Here is an 18,474-nt window from a genome sequence, read left to right as displayed (position 1 = left end):
AGCTTTCTAATTCGAGGCAATCCCATTTCCTTTCTGGTTTGGTTGCCTTGGCTTTTGCCATCAAATCCAAAATGGTCATAGCCAGGGAATTTTTTCCCTATGTTTTCTTTTAGAGGTTTTATGCTTTCAGGTCCTAGGTTTAAGTCCTTAATCAATGTCAAGTTGATTTTGGGGAGTGATGTAAGATAGGTCTCCACTTTCATTCTTCTGCAGGTGGATACCCAATTTTCCCAGTAGCATGTACTGAAAAGACTATCCTTTCCCACTGAATCTTCTTAGCTTCCTTGTCAAGTATTATTTAACCATATATTCATGGGTTTATTTCTGGGCCCTCAATTCCGTTCCATTGGTCTACGTGTCTTTTTTACGTCAGTATCATATTCTTTTGATCACCAAAGCTTTGCAATATAGTTTGAAATCAGGAAATATGATGCCTCCAGTTTTGTTTTTCTTCCTCAAGATTGTTTTGGCTATTTAGGGTCTTTACAATTTTTTTAAAGAGAGGGAGGGGCAGAGAGAGAGAAAGTGAGAGAGAGAGAGAGAGAGAGAGAGAGAGAGAGAGAGAGAGAATCCTAAGCAGGATGCATGTTTGGCACAGAGATCAATGTGGGACTAGATCCTCCAACCCTTGGAGATAAACCCAGGATTTGACCTGAGCCAAAGTCAAGAGTCAGATGCTTCATCAAATGCTTCATCACCTATGCAGCCCTAGGGGGGTTACAAATTTTAAGGCTGATTATCTGTGACAGATGTTACTGAAATTTTGTTAGGAATTCCGTTGCGTCTATGGACGGCTTTGGGTGTTATGGATATTTTAACAATATTAACTTGTCCAATCCACTAACACAGGATATCTTTCCATTTATTTGTGACTTCCATCATTTCTTTGATCAAGGCCTGGTAGGTTTTAGTGTGTAAATCTTTCACTTCATTGGTTCAATTTATTTCTAAGTGTTATGTTTTCGATGTTACTGTGAATGAGATTATCTTTATTTCTTCGACAATGGATAAAAATGCAACTGATTTTTATATATTGATTGTTTATCCTGAAACTTGACCAAATTCATGATGTTCAACAGGGTTTTGTTGTGTGTGTGTGTGTGTGTGCGCGCGCGCGCGCGCGCGTGCGCACGTTTGCTGGATTCTTTAGAATTTTCTGTGTATGAGGTCATGTTATGTGCAGAGACAATTTTCCTTCTCCCTTTCTGGTTTGCGTACCTTTTATTTCTTTTTCTTACCTAAATACTCTGTGTAGGACTCCTACTACTGTGCTGAATAAGAGTGGTTGAGAGCGGGCACTCTTGTTTTGTTCCTGATCTGAGAGGAAAATCTCTCAACTTTTAACAGTTGAAGAAGATGTTAGCTATGGGTTCATCATATATGGTCTTAGTCATGTTGAGGTGTTTTCTCTTACACCCAATTTTCGAGAGTATTTCAGGATGAAGGATGTTGAATTTTGTCAGATGCTTTTCCTACTGGACCTGTTGAGATGCTTTTTGTCTTCCATGCTAGTAACATGGTGTGTCACATCTTTTGACTTACGTACGGTGAACCATCCTTGCGTCTTGGAGATAAGCCAAATGTAATCATGATGTATGATACTTTCACTGTATGCGGAATTCGGTTTCTTAATATTTTGTTGAGAATTTTCACACCTAGATTTATCAAGGATATTGGCCTAATTTTATTTTACTGGAGTACTCTCATCTCGCTTTGGCATCCGGGTAACACTAAACTTGTAAAGTGAGTTTGGAAGTGTCCCCTCTTCATCAGTGTTTTGGAAGAGTTTGAGAATAATTGGCTTACGTTCCTTAAGTGCTTGGCAGAACTCATTCGTGAAACCATATGGTGCCGGGCTTTTCTCTGGAGGTTTTTTTGATTACTGAGTCGATGTTCTTACTTATCACTGGTCTGCTCAGATTTTCTATTTCTTCCTGACTCAGACTTTGTAGAATGCATGTTTGTAGGGATGTATCCATTTCTTCCATTTTGTCCTATTTATTGGCGTATAATTTTTCGTAGTGGCTCTAATGAACCTTTGTATTCTGTGGTAGCCGTTGTAATATCTCCTCCTTCATTTAAAATTCCATTTGTTTAGCCCTCTCCCTTTGTTCCATGGTAAGTACAGCTAAAGATTCGTCGGTTTTGTCTATTGTTAAAAAATAAAAATAAAAAACCAGCTCTTGGTTTTGTTCATCTTGTCTCTAGCTTTCCTGGGCTCTGTTCTGTTTATTTCTGCCCTGATCTGTGTCACTTCCTTCTTCCTATTAATTTTGGGCTTGGTTTGCTCTGGTTTCCCTAGCTCCTTGGGTGTAAAGTCAGGTTTCCTGGAGATCTTTATTTTTTTCTTCCTGTAGTAATTTATCACCGTAAGTTTCCCTCAGCCTTTCTTCTTTCACAGGGTCTTATCAGTGTTGGCATGTTTTGTTTTCATTTTCATTTGCTTTAAGATATTTTTTCAATTTCTTTTTATTTCATCTCTAGAACTAATTGGTTGTTCAAAACTGTGTTATCTAATCTCCACCTATTTGTGAATTTTCCGTTTTCTAGAGTATTGATTTCTAGTCGCACATCATTGTGGGAAATCATGCCTGGAATGCTTTCAGTCTTCTAAAATTCGCTGAGACTTGTTGTGTGAGAATGTTTTGCATGCATTCGAGAAGACTATGTACCCCTGCTGCTGTTGGATGGCATGTCTGGACGCGGTTATGCAGTCCTGCGTAGGTGCCTGCGTATTCAAAGACGCGGTCAGCTCTTCCAGACGGACTTTGGTGAGAGAACACCTTCACCTGTGGGTGGGGGCATGCCGGAACACCCTGAAACCCCAGGCCTGCAGGCGCATGGGGGCCTTTGGTGGCTCCTGGTTCACGGAAATGTGATATCTGTTTGGATCCGGCTGCTGGCGTCCACAGCTTTGGCAACCAGTCAGTGCTGCGGGTGCAAAGGTTCTTGGGGCTCTGCAGCAGTACCCCCAGATCCAGCAGCTAGGGGTGAGGGCTGTTAGCAGTATCGGACACAGCTGGTGGTGTGCACACAATCAACTACGGGGGCTAGCTGCGGGTGTCTGTGCAAGTGGCAGGGGCCAGTTGTAAGCAGACAAATAGCAGTGGAGGCCACAGCAAGCAGAAAGAGGCCAGCCAACTGTGGGTGTGCGGGTAGCTCCCGGGACCCTGTTAGTCGCTTTACTGTGACATCTGAGTCTCATCATAGGTGCATGGCAGTAGAGGCCAGTGTGCAGGGACACAGCTGGAAGGGCTAGCTATGGGGAGGCCCGGTGATGCAGGCCAGTAACAGGAGACAAGGCTGGCATTGGGTCCATTAGCATTTGTGGTGGGGGAGGGGGGGTCTTAGCTGTTGACGTGCGTCTTTGTGGTTGCAAGATGTTTCCATGAAGGTACACACGGCAATGGAGGCCAGTGATGATGGCCGGTGGGGCTGGAGGGGCCGACCCGGAGAGCGCACATGGGGTAGGGGTCAGCCGTAGCCACAAAGTCCTGGGCTGGTCACTGATGTGGGTCCCAAGCTCCAGTGGGGGCACGAGGGGACTAAGGAAGGACTCAAGTAGCTGGTGTCAGAAACTGGAGAAATCTGCAGGGGATTCACAGTAGTTGTGTTGGCTGTTTGTTATTTCAGGGGTGAAAGCTGCTAGGATTCATTCGCAGAGGTCACTGAGAACCATGGTGTCTCCCCCCTGCCTGGCATTTTGTCCTGGTTCCTGACCATCTTTATGTATCACAGATTCACTGGTGAAGGTGGGGTGAAACCAAAGTGGGTTCTTCACCTGCTGCCCCCAAAGCCTGGGGAAGCTGGTTGCTCACCCCCTTCTCCTTGTCCTGGTGTGGGGGACTCTTTTTAACCGGTGACTTCCCTCTGGGTACTCAGCAGTTCTGCCAGCGGGGGGCCAGGAATGGGATGATGCAGGCAAAATGAAGCCATCTTCCTTCTCTTCTTGTGTGGTTATTCCCAAATATTTGTTTCCATTGTGTTGCTGACATTTCTTAACAGGACTCCAGAGCTCTCGAGGAGTTGTTTTTCTTCACGGATTGCTGTGTACTTGTGGCTCTTTGTGGTGGGGACAGAGGCTGGGCCTTCCACTCGGCCATCTTGCTCGTTCACCGGATTCTCAAAAATCCCTGTTGATTTTTATTCCGGTAAATATTCATTTTGATGGCAAATAGCCAGCTTTTCCTGATGGACAACTTCCCCAATACTAGTTTATTAAGTAGTTCACCACTGACGGAGGATCTCCATTTATCCGTTATTGACTTTTGTGCATGTGAAGTTTGCTTTCTGGGCTTCAGATGCCGAGCTATTGATCTATTTATCTCTTTCTGTGAAACAACCTCAGTCCTGTGACTCCGCTTATGATTTGATTACATTTCACTGTCTTGTTAGCCAAGTTCTCTAGTCAACTTTTTTGTATCAAGGATTTCTTAGCTTTAAAAAAAAAGGTTTATTAGCAAGTATGCGTGGGTGTGTGTGTGTGTGTGAGCGCGCGCGCATGTGAAGACTAAAATACATGGAAAGAGAAAAGAAGAGAGTTGTTAGCAAACAAGACAGGAAGTTGTTGGAGCATTAAAGAAGATGTAATATTCTAAGGCACACTCTGAACTCCAGCGCTGGCTCTTTCTGACCTACTTCCTAGGGCTGTGGAGCCATGCCAGATCAGTTATAATTCTGAGGCTGTCAAGCATCAGCCTTCTGCTCTGATCTGTAGCTGAAGCTCAAAGCTGTGTTTCATCTCTGCCACCTCGCTCTGTGCATGCAAAAGAGAAGGTTGCTCCTGAGAATCGGCAACTCACCCAAGGGCAAAGAGATGCTTTGTGGAAGTTTCCAGCCCCGTGCAGATTTTGCAATTACAGAGCTCGACTCAAGATAGAAGATAGATTTTTTTTTTCTCCCTCCAAATCTTACTTAGAGATCTAGGTAATACTATGCAAATTGCTTAGGATAAAAGGCAACTTGAGAGCCAGAGGATTGGGGAAGGGCAGAATCATGGAGAGCGCTGATATTTAGACAGGATGATTGAGTAGGGCAAGGCCCCAGAAGTATTCTAAGGCAGTCAGAACCGCAGCCCTTCAGATACTCTCCAACACATACCATGGAAGCCTATCTTCCGTGCAGTAGTTTTTTTAATGATCATTTATTTTTGAGAGGGACAAGGTGAGCAGGGAAGGGGCAGAGAGAAGGGGAGACAGGGCATCTGAAGTGGGCTCTGTGCTGACACAGAGAGCCTGGTGTGGGGCTCGAACTCATGAACCGTGAGATCTTGACCTTAAGCCGAAGCGGGATGCTTTCTGTGGGAAAGTCACTAATTTTATCGCCCGCGTTAGGGACTGAGGCATCCACTGTAAAAGGTTAATCAAACTGAAGTGACCACATGAACGACAAAGTCACTTGGAGACGGTGACGGATGTGTAAAGTGTAAGTCGGTGACTATTTCTACCTTTCACCCCAGCAACAAAACTCACTCTTTCCTTTGTCACTAAACCCCAGCACCCAATGCATCCTTTATAGCACACCACGATTCTCTTCCGGGTGCCTCTGTGAGTCTCCCTCTGCTTCTCCCTCCCACAGAAACGCAGGTTGGATTGTCACCGTTAATAGTGACTATTGTTTCTAGGTTTTTCTAGAGCTGAACAAACTGCCTGATGGAGGCAATCGAAATGTCACCTGGATGATGAAATGGCAGGGCAGCAGTCAGCACTAATTCCTTACTTTATCACCTTAGTTTTTGAAAACCGAGGTGCCGTTGGGGCCTCTGGGTGGCTCAGCTGGTTAAGCGTCTGGCACTCGGTTTCGGCTCAGGTCGTGATCTCACGGTTCTCGAGTTCGAGCCCCACCTCGGGGTCTGTGCTGCCAACTCGGAGCCTGCTTGGGATTCCCTCTCCCTCTCTGTCTGTCCCTCCCCTGCTCGCATGTTCTCCCTCTCAAAATAAATACATAAACTTAAAAAAAAAAAATAAAGATTGCCTCGTCTCTTGTGCCCTCGTTCCTTTGAAACATGCTTGTGTTGAACACTGCAGTGAGCATGGGAGTGTAGATAGGTCTTCAAGATACCGATTTAATTTCCTCTGAGTAGATGCCCCGAAGAGGGATTGCTGGATCATGTGGGATTTCTATGTTTAATTTTCTGAGGAGCCTCCATACTGTTTTTGCACAGTGTGCATTCCCATCAACGGTGCACGTGGGTTCCGTTTGCTCCACACTCTCTTTGTCATTATCTGCAATATCTCCCTCTCCCGGCATGCCTTAGACTGGCAGCGTCCTTCTAGTTGCCAGTCCTGGCTCTCCAGTGTAGATAAACCTTCCAAAACTCAGCTGAGGCCCGAGTTTCTTCTTACCCTCTCCAAAGGCAATCCCCCCCCCCCCCCCATCTCCATCTTGGTTCAGTCCTTTTTCTGCACTCTTGCTTCCCTGTAAGGAGACAGGCCCTGCCTTGCAAAGCATCATCTTTCATCCTCTGGGAACACTGTTGACTTTGCATATCAAAGAACCGTTTGATGAAGTACATCATGATTTTATTACCAGAATAGTTTCTGATTGTGTTCTGTCCACACATCATTAGTCCTGGTATTAGGACAGCTAGAACCATTCATTTCCAAGATGAATGGAAGTCCCTACCTGGGGCATTGAGAGATAAAGCATGCATATTCATAAGGAAAACTGCTTTCTTCCAAATACTTAACTGATTTTTGTTATGCTTTTGTAATAAAAACAATCAGAAGTTCGGGGAGTAAGTTCAGGCCCTGGATCACTGTCATTGCTGGGTATGAAAACACAGATCTTTGGTATCTCTTTGATCCGCAGTATGGCCGGCCATTATCGCTAACTCCAGAATATGAATAGACGTGTAATAGTCACTGGAAAGACAAGAGAATATCACCTACGTGTGATTATTTCGTGCTGGGCACTGTAAGCTATGTATGGTTGTTACTTGATATACAATTTCTTTTTTCCTAAGGTGGCTCATCTCACCTGGTGCTTGTGTCATAAAGTTGGAGAAAATGAATTTCAATCATTTGATTTTTTTCTTTTTAAATTTTTTTTCAAAAATAATAATAATTTTATTTATTTATTTGAAATAAATTTATTTCAAAAATAAATAATATTTTTGGGACAGAGAGAGACAGAGCATGAACGGGGGAGGGGCAGAGAGAGAGGGAGACACAGAATCGGAAACAGGCTCCAGGCTCTGAGCCATCAGCCCAGAGCCCGACGCGGGGCTCGAACTCACGGACCGCGAGATCGTGACCTGGCTGAAGTCGGACGCTTAACCGACTGCGCCACCCAGGCGCCCCGATTTTTTTCTTATATGAAGGGTTTAAGCATTATGTTCTATGTAAGTCATGGTAAGAAATATTCTCTGGGTAAGGAGCCTTGAAAAGTCCACCAAAGAAGATCCCCTTTTAGCTGTCAATTCCTACAGATCTTCTCATGAATCCTTACGTCCACACCCAACACACCTTGGTCAGGAGCACGGATAGGAGAAGGCCAGCCTCAGCCATTTCATCATGTGTTTCATATTCTGACTTCTCTTTACTTATTTATTTATTTTGAGTGAGAGAGAGAAGGAGTGTGAGTGGCGGAGGGGCAGAGAGAGAGGGAGACAGAGAATCCCAAGCAGGCTCCATGCTGTCAGCACAGAGCCCAACGTGGGGCTCAAACTCACGCTGTGAGATCATGACCTTAGATGAAATCAAGAGTCGGACACTCACCCGGCTGAGCCACCCCGGCGCCCCCACATTTTGATTTCTAAGAGCGTTCACTCCTTCCTCATTTCGATTAAAATGTTACCGTCCAAATGAAGCAGTGTACTATATCCAATTTCGTAATGTGCCAATATTTTGCAATCGTACGCAACATTGGTGTTCATGCTGCATTTGTAAACCTACCTCTGTGTGCTCTGCTTACAAATTACAAAAGGTGAGCTTGGAAACAGGACATCAAATCTGGGGACTGAATATGTGCGATTATGTCTGATTTAGTTGGTTTCTTAAGCAGAAACCCAGAAGATCTGTGATAAGAGCCTGCAGAGGTAAATGTCCAGTCCCTCTCTGTGTCCCCGAGCTCCGTCCCCCTGCCATGTGGGGCATGCATTCCTACAGACATCTATCCACAAGGACTCGAATGAGCGAGGGCATAAAAAAGGTGATGAAAGAAGGTTCAGCTGGATATGCTTGGTCCCCCAAATCAAAGCTGCAGAAAAAAAGCTGTTAGATTTGGAAGCATGAGGCCTGGTTTTCAACGTCAGGCCAAAAATGTCCTTTTTGTTTTTTTAAGTTTATTTATTTATTTTGAGAGAGAGAGAGAGAAAGCACAAGTTGGGGAGGGGCAGAGAGAAGAGAGTGAGAATCAAGCAGGCTCCACACTGTCAGCGCAGAGCCCGACGCGGGGCTCAAACTCATGAGCCGTGAGATTGTGGCCTGAGCCGAAACCAAGAGTGGGACCCTCAACCGACTGAACCAGCCAGGCGTCCCCAGTGATGTCCATTCTTAAACGTAGTAGTTAGACTAGGTCAGATTGCCTCTGGACAAAAGTCTCTGTGGACTTTCTACGGCTCTCCTTTATTAACATAAATAAAGACCCAGCAAGTTACTCTTCATTGCTTCTCAAAACAAGGAGGTGAGAGGAAGAGTAGGTAAGTATCCCAGAGGACAGAGCCAGCCTCGTGCTGGTGTCTTTTCTTCCTGCCCCACATGCCACCTGCTCCCTTCCCTCCTCCTTTCCTGCTCCCGTGACTGTCAACCCTGCCGGCCTGAAGCCAGGGACCTCTCAAGGAAGGGGGCGGTTTCACAAGAACACGCGCCTGGGTCCCTCGTGGTCTCACAACGCACTCTGGGAGCATCCCACCAGAACGCCACAGAAGTTCTCTGTACCCCCCAGGAAGTGGGTGAAGAACGGACAAAGGCTGTCATGCCCTCACACAGTGGAATGTGATGTAGAAACGGAAAGAATGGAACGTGCCTCGACACGGATAAATCTCATACACATTCTGCTGGGGGAAGCGGGCCAGACCCTGAGAAGCTCGTGGCGCACGAGTCTGTGCACGTGCAGTTCAAGAGCAGCTGAAACGCATTCTGACAGAAGTCATGGGAGAGGGGACCTCTGTGGTAGAGATCGACTGGAGAAAAAACCACGGAAGACCTTTCTGGGGTGGTGGGAACATTCTACGTCTTTATCCTGCCGGCTGGCACCAGCCTACAGGTGCACAGAGATGTACGCTTAAGATCTTTACATTCTATGGCATGTAAATGATACATCAATACTTCGAGACCAAAGAGCAGAAGGCAGTTCAGCAGTGGGCTATACTCTAGAGATTTTCCTGGCCTTACGAAAAACACACTGTTTTTAACTTAGAAACCCAAGAGATGGTACACAACATCGCCAAAATAACTCTTTAAAAACAAGACAAGTACAGGGGCGCCTGGGTGGCTCAGTCAGTTAAGCGTCCGACTTCGGCTCAGGTCACGATCTCGCCGTCCGTGAGTTCGAGCCCCGCGTCGGCGGGCTCTGGGCTGATGGCTCAGAGCCTGGAGCCTGCTTCCGATTCTGTGTCTCCCTCTCTCTCTGCCCCTCCCCCGTTCATGCTCTGTCTCTCTCTGTCTCAAAAATAAATAAAACGTTAAAAAAAAATTTAAAAACGAGACAAGTACAAAATATTAGCCCTGGTTTTTGTCTGCGCCAGGTCCTCTCACTTTTCTCGTTCCTACTGGAGACGAGCAAAATTTTTTTCCATGTTAAAATGCTTCCAAGGTGCCAACTACGTCCCAGTCACTGTGTCGGTGCTACAGCAGTGACCAAAACACAGATGTGACAGTAAGAACGTCATCACCTAAAAGGAAGGGCTGGCCTCTTTATAATAGTAATTCACACTTCCTGGGTGCTGTTTATTTACACCATGCCCTGAAGGGTTCTGAGCGCTTCATTTATATTAGCTAATTCAGCACACCCACCGCCAACAGTGGTCAGGTTAAATAACTTGCCCCAAATCACAGGATGGCGTGAGACAGAGTTTAAAAGTTCCCACCTGGCCGGACCTCCGTGGGACCTCATTATTCATATCTTCATTTTGTGCTTTTTTTTATTATTCTCCTTCTCTCCTGTATGTGTCAGTCTCCCTGCTGGTTCGCTTTAACCTGCCAGCTCCACGAACGTCAGTATCTGCGGGCCGTTTCCTCATCTTTTTCTTCAAACTCTGAGTCCTTCCTGAAGATATCATGTATCCCCAGGTTCCACCACCGAGTAGCCTGCTCTCTGCTCGACGCACCCCCCCTGAATTTTCTAGAGGCATTTCTACCTTCCCTGGTCCATAATTTAATGCCATATCTTTCTCCCAAACCTGGCTTGTCCACCTGTGAAAGTGGGACCTTCTACTGAATTGCAGTCTGCGGGCACCTGTGACCCCCCCTCCACCTGTGTCCACTGCAGCTTATGCATAAGGACTTCTGTGTCTCCGCTCACCCCTCACTCAGCCCCACGGACGTGGCTCGGCTCAGGTCCCACCACCTCTTGCCTGAAGTTCCGGAACAACCGGACAACCCCCAACGTCACCACCAAGATCCGCTCTCAGACCGTGGACTTTCTAAACTCCAAGCCCATTATTTTCGTCGCCTGCTTAAAGAGCCACACTGGCTACAGGACGAAGTCTACACTGGTGAGCCTGGCATACAAGACTCCGCCCACCGAGCCCGGACCTCCGACTCTGAACGCGGCAGCACCGGAGGAGACCAAGGCTCTCCCAGGTGGGTGTGCAGATGAGGAAATGTGATCGGGAGCAGCACTGGTAATGAGACTAGGATCCATAGGGAGAGGAGGCACGGAGGTCATCACGGAAGTCGATGGGATAACACCGACACCTTTGAAACGTTCGCTTGCTTCCTTCACTATTCCCAGGAGGAAGGCAAGATTGCCAGCTTGGCTCCAAACCAGATTCCCAGCGACTCCCAGCCCCCAGGCGCACCCACTCGCTCTCCTCTCTTCCTTGACAGAAGAACAAGAGGCAAGAAAGGTCGGGTGCCCCGGTCACTTTCCAGGTGCCCATCTTCTCCGGGGATTCTCTGCTTTCCTGCCAGTCCTCGTGGGACACCACTCCCTTCCCTCTGCCTCCTTTCTGGCTCTAGGGTTGGCTTGGGGAATTCTACGGTACAGACAGGAAAGCTAAACGTTCCTTTGGCCTGATCTTCAGAGCCGCTCCTGCTGGCCACGGACCCCAGATCGGGGCCACCCCGTACAGCGGAGCCGTGCCAATGCCCCGTCTTCCCCCTTGCACGTGGGGGTGCTGGAGTGTCACAGCAGGACAGCTGGCCGCATGGCTGCAGAGGAACCCACATATGGAAGAGGCGAGGGAGGGAATGGAAGTGAAATAGCTATGCTAGCCATAGGCTTCCCGGGATGTGGCTCCCTAAAGCCCCGTCTGTTTGCGGTACAGTTAGGGGGGGTCTCCACTCCATGCGTCATCACCCATGCGGTCTTGCCAATCACCAAGGGATGAGGTGAGCGTAGGCATCCTTCACAGGCACCTGCAGCACGGACAAGCTAGGAATTGCATCTTTGCAGTTCGAGCCCTTCTGGATGAAACTAAGGAGGTGCCTTTCCCTTCTAGGGTCCCGCCTGCTGCGGACCCCTGCAGTTGTCCGCTTTGCTTTTGGAGACTGGAATGCCGAGGCGCACAGCGTCTTCATCACTTGCAGGAAGCCCAGCTCGTCCCTTGGTTGCCTCTTTCTCCAGCCCGGGTAGATACCCAATCACTCTGGCCAACCTGGCCAACCGGTAAGAAGCTTAGCTCACTCTCGTGGTGCAAGGAGCCGTCTTAGACACTCGTGGGAAATCTCGCATCCTTAAATACAGTGCGCACAGTTAGAGAGTTTTCTCCGCCCTCACGGGTTCTCTGGATACTGTTTCTGAACTATCGCAGCTCCATCAGCCATGCCTCTCAAGATACGCCTCTCACCCTAAATTTGCAAAAGTATTTAAAGAAAGAGGCAGAAATTACAGAGCCAGAGATGCCAGTAATAATCGTCGAAGGCTATAAGGGATTGGGGGCCACACTGAGGAATGGGGCACAATTCTCTGACCCACATTTGGAATTCAGCAACCCCACGTTCCTACATAAAGCAGCCGGAGGCTTCCGTGCAGACACGCCCTTAAAAAAGGACCTGTCACCTGTGCCAATCCGCCATCCTTTGTCCCCTCTCTGTCCTCACTCATCTATCTTTTTTGACTCCGGCTTTGATTCCTGTCTCCCCAAGTCCCCACTTCATGCCCGTCCCGGTCTCATTCTCTGACGTGAGCTCTCGCCCCTGCTGCTGACCATCTGGGTTCACCCCCAGGGCTCACGCCAAACTCCTCTCCCCTTTCCCTACGTATTTTTGCTGAATATTTGGCAGATATTTTCGTGGTTATTTATTTATTTTGTTTTACCTTCCAACACTTGGAGAACCACGCCATGCCTCTGTCTCATTACCCGCATGATGGCTGATGAGGAGACCGCCGTCCTTCTTATCCTGTGCCTCCGTAGCTAACATGTGTTCTGTTTGCGTTCAAGATTCGTCTTTGGCTTTGGCTTTCAGCAGCTTGAAAGTTATGTGTTAAGTGTGCGTGTGTGCCTGTGTGTGTGTGTGTGTGTGTCTGTGTGTGTGTGGTATCAACCCCAGGTGGTGTTCTAGGGACTCCTTAGACCTGTGGTTTGGCTTGGTGGTTTGGGAAGGTTCTCAGACATCATTTCTTCAAACCTTTGGTTCCGTCCCCTCCTCTCTTCCTGACATTCTGTGTACTACACTATTTGGTACTGCCCACAGTTCTTAAATGCTCTGTTCTTTTTTTTCCTTTTATTTCTTTTCATTCCCTTTTTCCTCTCTGCATTCCAGTTCAGAAAGTTTCCACTGATCTGTATTCAAGTCCACTGATTCTTTCCTCAGCTGTGTTGAGTCTAATGATGAGCCCATCAAAGTAATTTGTTGTTTCTGTCGCTGTATTTTTGTTTGATTTTGTTTTTATTTTAGAGACAGACAGAGAGAGAGAGAGAGAGAGAGAGCATTCATGAGCAGGGGAGGGGCAGACGGAAAGAGAGAGAGAATCTTAAGCAGGCTCTCCACTGAGTGTGGAGCCCTACTTGGGGCTCAAACCCATGACCCTGGCATCATGATCTGAGCCAAACTCGAGTTGTACGCTCAACTGACTGAACCACCCAGGCACCCCTCTGTTGCTGTGCTTTTTTTTCTACCTCAGTCAGTTGAGAGTCTGATTCTTGATTTGGGCTCAGGTCATAATCCCAGGGTCATGGGATCAAGCCCCATATCGGGCTCCCCACTGAACATGGAGCCCACTTAAGATTCTCTTTCTCCCTCTGTCCCTCTCCCCCAGGGACATGTGCTCTCTCTCTCTCGAAATAAAATTTTTTAAAATAATAATAAAATAAAATAACCATTAGCACTCTCAACATGTTTAATTTGAAGCTTAAAATATGCATTAGTATTGTTTGTAGTTGAAAGGGCGTCAATCGTGACAAATAAAAGGTAAACACAGTTGTGTGCTGTTGGGCATACATTCTACCATCATGGTGTTTTACCATCTTCTGGGGGTGGAAGATGCTTAGAAACAGAAGCCAAGAGAATATCAAGGCATATGATAGAACATGTCCGCTGAAAGGCCCCATACTGAAATTAAGGAATTGTGACAGATGAGGGCGTCCCATCCGGCCCAGGTCATTTGGGAGGGATTGCACAAAAGGACCCACTCCTGCCTGTAGCCCCGGAAAAGGATTTTCTTCCTGGGGAACCAAAAATTAAAAAAAAAAGCAATCTAACTCTCTGCCTTTAAGGTATCAGGAAATATATTTGTGTCATTCAAAAAGGGCATCATCAAAACTGGAATTGTATAAGTGGCCTGTAGTACAGGACTTCCCAGTTAGCTCTCCCGGCTGCCCCAAGCCTCCTTTCCCTTATCTGCAGCCTCCACGCAGACCCTACCCGGTCTGGATCCGGGAGGTCCCAGAGGAGCCTGAGAAAGGAATGCGGCCAGCTCCTCGTGTAGCAGAAGACTGCAAACTTCCTCCCTATGTGCTGTGCAGTGCTAAGCGACGGCCGCCCCACACGGCTGTCCTCTTGAGCACAGAGCACCGCGGCTCATCCTCGGTGGAATTCAGGTAGCATCCAACAGGGCAAAGTGAAGGACCGGCTCTTTGACAGTTTCCAGAATTCTCATTAATGCCACATTTTTTTTAATGTTTTTTTTCAACGTTTATTTATTTTTGGGACAGAGAGAGACAGAGCATGAATGGGGGAGGGGCAGAGAGAGAGGGAGACACAGAATCGGAAACAGGCTCCAGGCTCTGAGCCATCAGCCCAGAGCCTGACATGGCTCAGAGCCCGACGCGGGGCTCGAACTCCCGGACCGCGAGATCGTGACCTGGCTGAAGTCGGACGCTTGACCGACTGCACCACCCAGGCGCCCCTCATTAATGCCAAATTTTAATGCCATATGATACCAGGCTGAACTCACTCGATCGCTAGGGATGTTCAGCTAACTACAGAGAGCCCTGGAAGAAAAATACAGCCCGGTTTCAGGGACACATTTATTGGAGTAACAGTCAAATTATAAAACACGATGGGCCTTTGGAAGAGAAAATGTCACGTACATCTGGGTCTGTGTGTGTTTGGTATGTGCGTGTGTGTGTGTTGGTATCGGGGAAGCATTGGAGAATCCTAATGGTAATTTCGGTTCTCAAACTATTTTACCGAAAATGGAAGTCTCGGTCCAATGACTTTTGGCGGGTCTGCCATTTTTAATCCCTAATCTAAAGCCTTTGTCTACCTGGCTTCCCCTTTCATTAATGACACCGAAGCAAATCCCACTGGCGGTACCCTTTCAAAGGAAATACACACTAAGCACACCCGTCACTTGTGGCCTAAGTATCTGCTAGAGGCACATGGTTCCGAGGTCCCTCATGTGCCCTTGACCGGGAGAAAGAGACCTGCACGTGACACGTTATAGTGTGTAAAGTGGTCCGTCCTTGCATATATTTCATGTCAAAAAACTCTATAATGGGTCTGAGTGTATTTATTATTCTATGAAAAAAAACCACAACATGGAACATTCAGCCATTGTCGATATTTACTGTCTCTCTTTTATTTTTGTAAAACATAAACAAGGTGTTCCCAAATGTGAGTTTTTTAGATATCTATTGATCTGTGAGCACATTTCTGAAAGGCCATAGGAGAACCTTGGTACTAGAATTTCTAAAGCCTTTAGAATCTTCCACTTTGCCAAGAATGAAATCTTAGCTTTTCACACCAGGCCTCATAACCCGGCAACATTACATACAGGGCAGTGACTTGAGAAATGATGTTTAATGAGCACTAGCCACTGTCATTCCATGATGTAACGCTCAGGGTGACTCTATGACATAGGATACTATTTCTAATTTCAAATGGAGAAAGGGCGTAATTTCAAGTAGACCCAGCACATTGAAGTCACTTGGGTACAGCAGAGATTCTGTGCAATTTGAGTGGAAGGTCCATTAACGTGAGAGCCCACGCATGTGAAGTGCATTATATTGTGTTAAACTGTTAAAGGGGTTAATAGTAACAGCCGGGAAAAGTTGGACGGGAGCAAAAATTCCTAATGGCTCCTATTTTCATAGGTAAAGTATCTGACTTCCATGCTAGACCTACCCACGATTGCTGGGCACTTCAGAGGCGAAGGAAGACAAGCCCTGTGTGTCCTGCCCCCCTTCCAGAACTTTCCTCACCTGTCCCTTCTGTATCTCTTTGCTGACCATCCCAGAGCTCACACACCTCACACATACACTGCATCTTCCGCTGCAGAGCAATGCCCTTGGAAAGGCTATTCTTTTCCTTGAAGGTGTCTCCACTCTTCTCTTGGAAAATTCCCACTCAAGCCTAACACCTTGATAAAACCTCACCTTTTTCCAGAAAACAGTGGGTCTTCTTTCTGCATCCTCACAGAGACATTTTAAATATGTATTTTAGTCAATTGTGCCTACTTAACATTCGTGGTTGTGACTGTCCGTTGCATATCTCCCCAGCCCGGCACCCAGCTCAGAGCCCAGAACACAGAAGGAGTCTGGGAAGGCTCCAGGAGACCAGAAGTCAGACGCTAACCCCACAGACCTTGACAGCGGCCTCCATGTGCCGCAATGTCCATTCATCAAGAACTCACTTTGCTATTATTTTCTTCTCTTAATTCCCCACGTGTTAATGAGAAACACTCCAGGTAGGTGCTCCACAAACAAGCGATTACTAAAAAGGCATTTAAAGGTCTGCTCCATTATTGTCTCTGATACCAAACGATCTAGCAAGAGGTACCGATAGAACCCCAACATTTGTCGATCGTGGCAGGCTACTCGAGATTATTCCACGATAATGACACTCCCTGTCTAGCGGTTGCACTCTTTACTAATTGATTTGGGAGTAACAGATGAAACATTCACACAAAACACTTTCTCCGAGAGCTAACTGACACCAACAAGGAAGCCACACAGCACTGGATTGGCTCATTTTACCAAGTGCCTTGGTCTGTTTATACTTGGGTTTGCTCATTTGTTCAAAGTTGCGTATAGAAAACAGTAGTGTTTGGATGCCAGTGGACCTTGGAGGGACCGTCTTCTCATCACGATTGGCTCAGATCTCCCACTCAGATCATCCATTAATCCTGAAGGAAGCCCCCGGCCCTCTGTGGTTAAGCCCTGCCCCCTGCTGTCCAGTGAGACTCTTGAACTACATTCCTCACAGCCCACTGGAACCTGGTGACACCACAGTTTGGCCTCCAGGACCCTGGGTGAGCTCTGGGCACCTTTCAACCCCAGTCACCATGGCTCCCCCCACCCCCTCCCCCCCCCCCCCAGCTCTCAGGAGGATGTTGTAGAGACTGGACCTAGAAGTCACAGACGGGGACTCCAGCCTGGCTCTGTGACTTACCAGCTATTTTCTGGAAGGGAAAATGTACATTTACTGGATTGTATTTATCAAGAAAATCTGCATATAAGTGCACCTGTGCAGTTCAAACCTGTGTTGTTCAAGGGACAGCTGCATTTCTCTGAAAAATTCTGTGGACCTTCTGCGAATCTTTTGGGAGTTCCCTCCTTAGACAAAAGGCACACTCATAAATATCTTTGAAATAAGCCACTGTCTACACTGGAGCGAAGTCCATCCAGGTTTGATCCCTCCGGAGTGCTTTTACTCAGCTGAACAGTATTCTGAGGTCCCACCTTAGATTTTCCCTGACACCATAACCAAACATTTCATATCGCACTTTTGGTTTCATCTTTGGACCCCCTTTACCCAGCACCATCCAGGAATTTTGTTGGGGAACCATTGTTTCATTTGGAGATTATTTCTTAAATGTTTGCAAATGAGACCATGTGAGAGGAGGCAGTTCAAGATGTCGACACTGGATGGTTTCAAGCATTCTCAGCCTCTCCAAAAAGCGCACCGGTTACCCCGAACTTAGCTCTTCCCTCTTTCATACGCTCGTTTCCGTGTCAGACGTCTCGGATTGGTCTTTTAATTTCTCTGTTCCTTCTTCCTTCTGTCCGTTTACTCTTTCAGAAAATTCCCAGTTCACCTTTCTCTGAGTTTTCCACCCTGGAAATTCCATCTTCTACCCCAAGCCTCCTTCTGTTCTCCAAATATAACCTACCCCACAGGCCAGGTGGCAACACCATGGCCTAGGGGTCGAATTTGACCCACCAGCTGATTTGTAAGTAAAATTTCGTTGGCACACGTCCGCACTCATTTCCGTTCACAAGGCAGGGCTGGGATGCTGGCCCAAGGCTTGAATATGGACTCTGGCTCTTTCCAGGAAAAGTGTGATGGCTTCACTAAGAACATTGATAATATGTTCGCGCCTTCTTCTCTCTGCTTTGCCTCTGTTTCCTCCAAGTTGCTTTCCTTTGCTTTATTTTTGCTTGTGTACTGATTTTGGTTCCTATATTCCATGTAGGAGAATCTTCTCAGATATCTGTGGATCTCTTCAGCCACCACTGCCTGTCTGCTCAGACCTGAGAACACACTGGGTGAAAGCAGGTACCACATCAGTGAGGTCCCGACACCCCCAGGCCAGACGGTCTCTCCTTCACTGTCATTTGCATCTGCTGAGAGACAGATATCTCTTTCAATTACACTAATGGAAACTGGAGTTGCTACAGTATGAATTTTGTGGATTTAATAAATACGTTTGCAGAAAAATTAGCTAGAAAAGTCTCATGGCCAATCGAGATATCATGTGAATAAAGAAGTGGTATCCGTGAATTATATAAAATTATTACACAAAGATACTATTTTCTGTGATCACTAAGGGCATATTGTTATTTTTATGTCACTCTTAGGTTCACAGCCTCCTGGGAGCTTTCCTGGTGGAATCTGAAACCAGCCCCTTTCCCAGAGGGCCACACACAGCGAAGAAAGAGGCTGGGTGACTCCAGGTTGGCAGGTGGTAGTTTTAACAAAAGCA

The 18,474-nt window shown here is 46.9% G+C and overlaps 1 long non-coding RNA gene across 1 annotated transcript; it reads left to right on the top strand.

Annotated features, from left to right (window-relative positions):
* The first annotated feature begins 2,667 nt into the window (after positions 1–2,667).
* Positions 2,668–18,068, top strand: LOC121016925 (uncharacterized). The gene is made up of 3 exons (XR_005784535.1): positions 2,668–2,771; positions 16,049–16,236; positions 17,965–18,068. It is a non-coding gene; the product is annotated as an uncharacterized LOC121016925 (long non-coding RNA).
* The last annotated feature ends 406 nt before the right edge of the window (positions 18,069–18,474 follow it).

Source organism: Herpailurus yagouaroundi, unplaced genomic scaffold (assembly GCF_014898765.1).
Source record: "Herpailurus yagouaroundi ecotype Mexico unplaced genomic scaffold, PumYag 214, whole genome shotgun sequence".
NCBI classification, from domain to species: domain Eukaryota; kingdom Metazoa; phylum Chordata; class Mammalia; order Carnivora; family Felidae; genus Herpailurus; species Herpailurus yagouaroundi.
This window is presented reverse-complemented; position numbering and strand designations above follow the sequence as displayed.